Source organism: Perognathus longimembris, chromosome 16 (assembly GCF_023159225.1).
Source record: "Perognathus longimembris pacificus isolate PPM17 chromosome 16, ASM2315922v1, whole genome shotgun sequence".
Taxonomy (NCBI): domain Eukaryota; kingdom Metazoa; phylum Chordata; class Mammalia; order Rodentia; family Heteromyidae; genus Perognathus; species Perognathus longimembris.
In genome coordinates this window covers 51,924,097-51,932,824 of record NC_063176.1, presented here as the reverse complement: position 1 = coordinate 51,932,824, position 8,728 = coordinate 51,924,097, and positions in this window count along the sequence as shown.

Below are 8,728 nucleotides of genomic sequence, written 5' to 3'. Positions count from 1 at the left end.
GGGAGGCTCTATGGGGCGGGGGGCGGAGAGTCTCATGACAAAGTGGCTTCCTTTGGCCAACAAACACAGGAGACTCTTTTAATGGAGATTTTTCCCCATAGGCTAAGTTCCCCACTGGTCAGAGAAGATATTCTCCCACACTGAGTCTTTTAATTTTAAGTTACTACTTACTTATCTATAACATTGGATTCATAAAATGTTTCTGAACAGTAGTGTGGTGGGAGTATTGTGTGCACAGAACTTGACACTCAAAGGTGTTAGTGATTATTGTTAAAAGAGGACACAAAGACAATTATACAATGAATTGTAGCACCTTCCTCTTCTCCCATTAACAGATTTTCTAAAAGTAGATGTCAGCCAGAGAATCTGAGGAAGACTTTGGGTTTATGAGTCAATGCTTAGCTATCTGTCACCAGGTGGAAGGAAGGTAGAAGAGGGAGTTGTGCCTTTATTGGCATGCCGTCTTCATGGTGGGTATCGCCCTGTGTTGAGATACCATGAACTTGGTATTGCTGGTGAACAAAGGCAGACAATGGCTTTGTTTTCATGAATAAGACTTCTAGCAAGAGGACTGAGTCTCTGTTTCCAGAGGCTTTAGCTAGATGCTGTGTGTCAGCTTTCCATGTATGTATTCTTTTGTGTGTGTGTGTGTGTCTAATCATTTTTTTTAATTGTCAAACTGATATACAGAGCGGTTACAGTTTCATACTTTAGGCATTGGATACATTTCTTGTACTGTTTGTTACTTTCTCCCTCATTCCCCCCACCTCCCTCCCCCTTTCCCTTTCCCCCCATGAGTCGCTCAATAGATTTACACTAAACAGTTTTGCAAGTATTGCTTTTGTAATCGTTTGTCTTTTTTACCCTGTGTCTCTCAATTTTGGTATTCCCTTACAGTTTCCTAGTTCTAATACCTGTATACATTTTTTCCAATGTATATATTCTTATAGGAACCCAAAGAGATTACAAAAGACTTATAAAGGGTGAACCTCGTAGCTCTCACATTGCAGGAGAGGAGCTATAAGCTGGCTGGGATTATGTGTGCACAGTGAAATGGAAGTGTGTGTGTGTGTGTGTGTGTGCAATTAAATAGCATGTTAAAAGTATATTAAAAGGTATGAAAGATTAGTATAAACTTGGAAGGAAAGATCCTAAAATTTTTTAATGGTACTTGAGTTGAGGTTTTGAAATGGGGAGAGATTTTCCTTCTCTATTTCCAATTTTTAAAGTACATTTCTATTACTTGAGCTGTTGGAAACGCACAACCCTCTGGTGTCAGCAAGGAATAGACACGTAAGATAGATTTCATCAAAGCATTTTACTTCAGTACAGAAGAGTGGTCTGCTACTTCCCAGAGTTAGAGGGGTATGCCAGACAAAGTGGTCTGCTTGGGTTTTATCCAAACCCAAGGAGTGACATTGTCCCTTCTCCTGTTGCTAAGGAGTCAGGAGACTGTATGTGTACACACACACTACACACACAAACACACACACACACACACACACGAATAATACAAGGAAGTTAGCACTCTAACCATTGATGAAGGATGTCTGCTGGAGGCAAAGGCCTGTCATGGCTGGCTGGGAATGGTTACAATTGGAGGAGATTGGTTAAGTCAGTGGAAAGTTTCCACCCAACTTCCCACTCAAAAGGAGGTTTATTCTTTAACTCCCCTAACCAAGGTTTATACACTTGACAGGACTGACTGATCACAAACATTACAGATGATAGTTACAATTGAAATCAAGAAACAAATAATTCCAGGAAACATCAGTACCAGGAACTATACAATGGTGACTGCTCACAAGATGGAGACATTGTAGTTTGACATAAAAGATTGCTTCTTTTCACATGTGGTTTAGAAACAGATGATCAGTTGAGGTTAACAGAAAAGAGAAGAAAGCTTAAAACCCTTGTTTTTGGGGGACTCGTGTTTCCTGTAACTATCTGGGGAAGAGATAATCCTCTTGAGTTCTAGGTATCTCCAAATCCACCTTGCTGTTCTCCACATGGTTCCACTTAGATGTTAGTTCCCCTTAGGTCTTAGGCCTTGCTTGCCCTTCAGATTCTTCCTAAAAACTCTAATTCATGGCCATATCTCCCACCGGTAGCCACATAGATACTGCCCTACTAGTGCTTAGTCTTTGAATGTCTGTTGGGAAGTAGCCAGCCAGCCAGAGAGCTCAGTGATGCTCACACGTACCTTGTTCTGTACAGGAGAAACATGTGCTTCAGAGCAGTTTTATTATTGTCCTAAAAGACACACTAGCTCTTCATGACCACAGCTTTCATGTTCAGGGAGCAGAGAAATGCAGCCCAGGGATTCAAGGCCAGTTGATTCCAGGCCCTCAGTATCTACCATAGCACCTGGCATGTGGTAGATAGGTTCTTAGTATTTGTTGAAGCAATAGTAGTATATGCCATTTTTTGAGCTTCAGTGCATTGTAACTACATACAAATAAACCCATAGAAACTATTGTGTCATAAAAATAAGTGTGTAGAAACAATGGTATCATTACACTGGTCTGTAGCCTGTTTTAGCCACGTGTATATACTGTGTTATATTTGTATATATACACATGTAGATATGTATACACATATACATACATATATACATGCATGCATGCATGCATGCATACACATGTACATATATATACTGATGACAGTCCTGGGTCTTGAACTCAGGGCCTGGGTGCTGTCCCTAAGCTTTTCCATTCAAGGCTACCTACCACTCTACCACTTTAAGCCCTAGCACCACTTCTGGTTTTCTGATGGTTAGTTGGAGATAAAAGTCTCATAGGCTTTCCTGCCTGGGCTGGCTTTGAACCATGACCCTCAGATCTCAGCCTCCTGAGTAGTTAGGATTACAGGCGTGAGCCACTGGGGCCCAGCTTTCTCTGAACATTTTTCCTCAAAGCTATTGCTCTACCGCTTGAGCCACAGCTCTACTTCTAGCTTTTAAAAATATTTTTTATAGGGATGGGAATATGGCCTAGTGGCAAGAGCGCTTGCCTCGTATACATGAAGCCCTGGGTTCGATTCCCCAGCACCACATATATAGAAAATGGCCAGAAGTGGTGCTGTGGCTCAAGTGGCAGAGTGCTAGCCTTGAGCAAAAAGAAGCCAGGGACAGTACTCAGTCCCTGAGTTCAAGGCCCAGGACTGGCCACAAAAAAAAATAAAATAAAATAAAAAATATTTTTTTACAGTTAATTGGAGGTAAGAGTCTCAAGGGCTTTCTTGCCATGCTGGCTTTGAACTGCCATTCTCAGATCTCAGCCTCCTGAGTAGCTAGGGGTACAGGTGTGAGTCACTGGCATCTGGCTTCTATTCCCATTAGTCCTTACTTCAGTCTGATATTCAGGCATTTCATGGATTCAAAGCACAATGAAATGGGAATTTTCCATAGGATAGATGGCATTTACAAAACAGAACGTAATTTGTTCCCATCCTACCTCACAATATGGTGTGGTAGGAAGAGGCAGAGGATTACTGAGTCATTCTAGGATTCATTTTCCCACATGTGAATTTCATTTAACAGAAAGAGGAACTAAAAGCTGAAGTTCCCACAGCTCTCTGCTCATTAATAATCAGACAGGAAGACAAAGCCAGTGCACAATTTTAGCTTTGCAGGTGTTATAAACTCTGCATTTCAGGTACTGTTATTGCCCAGGCCAATGGACATAAAACTCTTCGGCTGCCAATTCTTTCCAAATTACAAATGTTCAGAAGCTTTAATCTAGAAAGTCTCCCCTTAGGAAAGTGATATGTACTTGATATATGAAAAAATCCCACATAAGAATTTTATTGTAGCATTTAATGTAGTATCAAAATACCAAGGGCCCAGATAGGTGGGTCTCATGAAAAAATACAATGTACAATGGAATATCAGAGGTCATTAGGAGAATTTGGTACAATAACAATGGCTGATAGGACATGGCTTCAATATACATAATTTTGTGAAGAAAACTGGATATCCAATAGGACACACCCCATGCTATAATTTTATGAAACAATGAGGATTTCTATATATGTGTGTGTATGTGTATCCTATGTATATAGACTCCTTGTTCATTAACATAGTAATATTGAGTATAATGTTTCTTTTCTACATCTATGTGTCAAATAAAATGCCCCTTTTAAAGGACTATTTTGGGGGACAGGTGTTTGTTTTTCAAGCAAGAAAGAGGGGTAGGGCTTACAATACAGTGTCTAATTTTGAGTCTTTCATTATAGGCAACATAACAAAAGCATAGAACAAAGAGCAGAAAGAATAGATAGAGAATGCAGCAAAGTCAGATTAGGGAGAAACACTGGGACACCTTCAGCATTTCTTACTTCGTGCCCAAATCTGTTATTTAGATCTGCCTCCATTAGAACTCCTCTCTGAAGCCACCTCTACTTCTCAGAAAGAGTAGTCAGTATCAGAAATAAAACTCTGCCCCATCATTCAATTATTTGTTCAAGAGAATCTATCAGCTCCAACCCGAGTTCTAGAATCCTGCTTCTGTGGTGTGGTGGAGCTCTTACTGATAGCTTTATCTGTTCCTGGGTTTCTTCTTCCACACATACAGTTATGCTCCAGAAATTTCACCTTTGCCTGCATTGTCAAGAAAAGAAAAACTTCAATTGCTGCTAACCCAAGCTTAAGTACATTTCTGGTCTTGTGAGGATGGGATGAGCAGAAGAAATTTTCAGAGGTCCATTCCTGAGCTGGGTGGTACAGACCAGAGCCTCTGAAATCCATATTGTCCCAGGAGCTCTGCTGATATCTGCATTGTTCACTGGGGATAGTGTTCATCTTGGAAACTAACTCCCTCTGGGAAGTCCTACCAAAGGTGAAGGATCAGGCATGGTGTCTGTGAATGTCAAAGACAGAGGATCAGATGGGCCAACAGAGAGAAGACCAACAGGACTACACTGTCACTCACGGAGGTTGGGGGACAGAGATGCCCTCATTCTGCTCACTGTGTCCGGGACAAATGAAAAGGTAAGGGAATAAGAGTTGGAAAAGTTACATCTGGAAATTAGGTAGCTGGGAAGACAACCAAACCCTGGCTGAGATGCAAAGAACAGACAGAGGTTAGAGGGAGTGGATTTGGGAGCAAGAAGCTGGTGAACTAAATTGCTGGTGGTGTGTGTGTACAGTGGGGAGATGAAGAGGATGAATGACTAGAGAATAATTTTCAGATAGGAGGAAGCAACTATGGGCATGCGGGACACAGATGAATGATGGAAATGTCTAGCTTGAGAGCCAGAGGGAGATTGGACCTTTGTACAGGAATTTAAGAGAGCCAAAAGTAGTCCATTTAATGGAGGAAGATCAATGTGTAGTTTGGGACAAGAATGAGTGCACAATGCCCACGACACTACTCAGGTGCAGACATCCCCTTTTCTAATGACCTTGTCCCTAACAGAACCTCCTAGACACGAGCTCCCTCATCTCCTCAACATCTCACGCTACGGGTGTCCATACATTAGTATTTCTAAAACATACGGGCTGTGGACCATTATTAAAATCCCATCCTTGTTCAGCTTCCGCCTTCCTTGGCTTTCTTTCGCCCTGCTGTGCTTACTAGTGGTAAGGGATGAATGGCATGTGCTCAAAATTCTTATGACCGAGTCCTAACCCTCCTGTTTCAAACAATTAGGAGGAGGTATTTTAAGAGGTAATTAAAATAAGATTTTAAGGTGGATGTAGATATACAATGGCTGTCTTTATAAGAAGCGGAAACCATTACAGGGGAAAACCAGATGAGGAACCAGGGAGAAAGGCCCATCTGCAAGCCAAGGAGAGAGTCCTCAGAAGGAACCAATCCTGCTGCCATCTTGGTCTTGAGCTTCCAGACTCCAGAACCATAAGACAACACATTCTGTTCTTTAAACCAATCACTGAATGGTACTCTGTTTGGATATCGCAGGGAACGACTGTACCTAGCACCCCACAACCCTGCCAAATTCAACTTTCTACCTCCATTTCCCCAAAGTAGAGTGTGACTCGGCAGAAGAACAGCAGCTCATTAGTGTCCTTTCCTTTGGACTCCTGACCCCTTAAAAAATTCAAGAATTCTCCCATCCCTTAGTCCATTGGCTCTCCAGATCTCCTCTCAGCCCTACCAGTGTCTCCCCCCACACAAGAGGCAGTCTTCCTTTTCCTTTCATGAAGAAGCAATTAGAAGAGAATGTTTTCATTTCACCAGCACCAAACCGACTAACCTCCCAACCTGTAAGCCCTATGCTCTCCTTCTCTTCAGCATTGTGATGGAGCAACTCCATGCCCCTAACCTGAGCCTGAGGACCCTCTTCCCTCCTCTCCCCTACACATAGAACTGCTCTCAAAACGTCCCCCACCTTTGCCTTAATTTTCATCTGTCTAGTGACCTAGCCTAGTCATCCTACAAGCCTTACAGAAAAAAATGTTTTTGTTTCCCTGACTCCCTACCATCGTCCAGCCATGTCTTTATTTTTCTATTCTTGTTGACCAAAAAACTCACACCCACCCCCACACACAGCCCCCTCACTATTAGGGCAGTCACATATTCTCTTCAAGTTGCTCTAGTGGGCTACATCCTTCTCATTCCTCTAAAATACTTCTTTTTTTTTTTCTCAAATTTTTATTGTCAAACTGATGTACAGCGAGGTTACAGTTTCACACGTTAGGCCTTGGGTACATTTCTTGTACTGTTTGTTACCTCCTCCCTCATTCCCCCTCGCCCCTCCCCCTTTCCATTTCCCCCATGAGGTCAGCTGATTTACACCAAACAGTTTGTAAGTATTGCTTTTGTAATCGTTTGTCTTTTTTACCCTGTGTCTCTCGATTTTTAGTATTCCCTTTCAGTTGCCTAGTTCTAATACCAGTATACATGGTTTCCAATGTACTCAGATAAGATACAGAGATCGTGCAGGTAAAACCACAGGAAGGGGATACAAGAGGGTCATCAATAATAGAAGCTACGGTTTCACATCACATGTTGAAAGTAAGTGAAATGAACTCCATGTTATGGAAATGACTGTTACATCACTTCTTTTTGTCACAGTCATCAGGAATTTCCAAGTTGCCCTTCCTCTTATTTTGGGGAATTTGCTTCCTAGTGCTCTTTCTCAGCATTCTCTTACCTTTCTGACCCTTCATACAGGAAGTCCCCATGGCTACCTCTAGAACAGAAAGGTCTCTACAGCCTCTACAAGATCATGGCTTTAAAACCAGCTGCTGAAGTCACCTCTATTAATATGTGCAGCATGAATTCCACACTCAAAACTACAGAAGTTAGTTAGCTGGGGGCCAGTGGCTCATGCCTGTAATCCTAGCTCCTCAAGAGGCTGAGATCTAAGGAGCATGGTTAGAAGCCAGCCCAGGAAGAAAAGTCCCTGTGAGACTCTTATAACCACTCAAAAACTGGAAGTGGAGCTGTGGTTCAAAGTGGTAGAGTGCTAACCCTGAACAAATGAGCTCATGGACAGCACCCAGGCTCTGAGTACAAGCTCTACAACCAAAACAAAGAAACAAAAAACAACTCCAGAAGTTATACTTCACTGGCTATTTGAGGTCTCTTTTTGGGGGTCTGATAGCATCTTAAACTCACTGCATTTCAACAAAGTTCTCCATCTCTTTTTCCTTGCAACCAAATCTATGTCATCTTACTGTTCCTTTTCTAAACATAGCCAAATTGTTTTTAGTTTTGTTCTGTTACTCAGACCAAAAAAAAATCCTAGAATCATCTTTTGAGTCTTCTTTCTTTTGTAAATCCTACTTCCAAATCAGTGAATCCTGTTTCCTCTACTTTCACACTTGCCCCAGAACCCATTTCTTTCTGTCCTTGCCACCTTTGTTCCTTCTCTCTAGGTCTAAGCGCTTTCCAAAGCCACGTGTAACGAACGTGCCATGCTAGACCAAGCCACTCAGTGATTAGGAATGGGTGAAAAATCAAATACATAGTTGAAACTTATCCTTATCTGGTACTACAGAGCCTCAGCTGACCAGGCTTCCTGCTGCCCTCTGAACTTCTGTTCTTTCTCCCATAACCCTCTGGTTCTAGCTACGTGGGCCTCTTTGGTATTCCTGGAAGAAGCCAATGACTTTCTTGCCACTGACCCTTTGCATTTGCTTTCCCTTGTGCCTAGAAAACAACTGGCCCATGGAAATCCTGTGATAACACTTAGGTCTCTGCTTTACGGCCACAGATATCCAGTTGAGAAAGAAGCAAGAAAAGCTGCTCCATTTGTTTTCCAACTCAGCTGGAGCGCCCTATTATTGGGTGCTGTCCCAATCACCTCCACGCACTATAAAAGCACTTTGAGAATGGAAATAGCTTACACGTATTGAATATTGACCACGAGCCAGGCAATTTGTGCTCAACACCTTGGTAACACAAATGCACCGAATCCTCACTAAAACCCTGTAACCTAAGTCCCCCATGGTCCATTTGAGGCGCAGGGAGGTGAAGAAACTTGCCTTCCTCGCTCTGCTGGGACCAGGTTGGAATTCGGAAGTGAGTCACTGGTGCTGTTTGAGAGAAAGAGTTTGCTTCTCAGTGGAGACTTGAGGGCGGCGGAGCAGGTGTTCATCAACGCCATGGGGTGGAGGGAAGGTATTCGGGCTTAGGCAGACCACATTGCATGAAGGCAAATGCAGTCCCCCCAGCTTTTGTGCTTCCTGAAAGATGCCTTATGCAACTGGGGTCCCTCCAGAGGGCTAAGGGGGCCGCCTCTCCCTGGAGATGGAGGATCT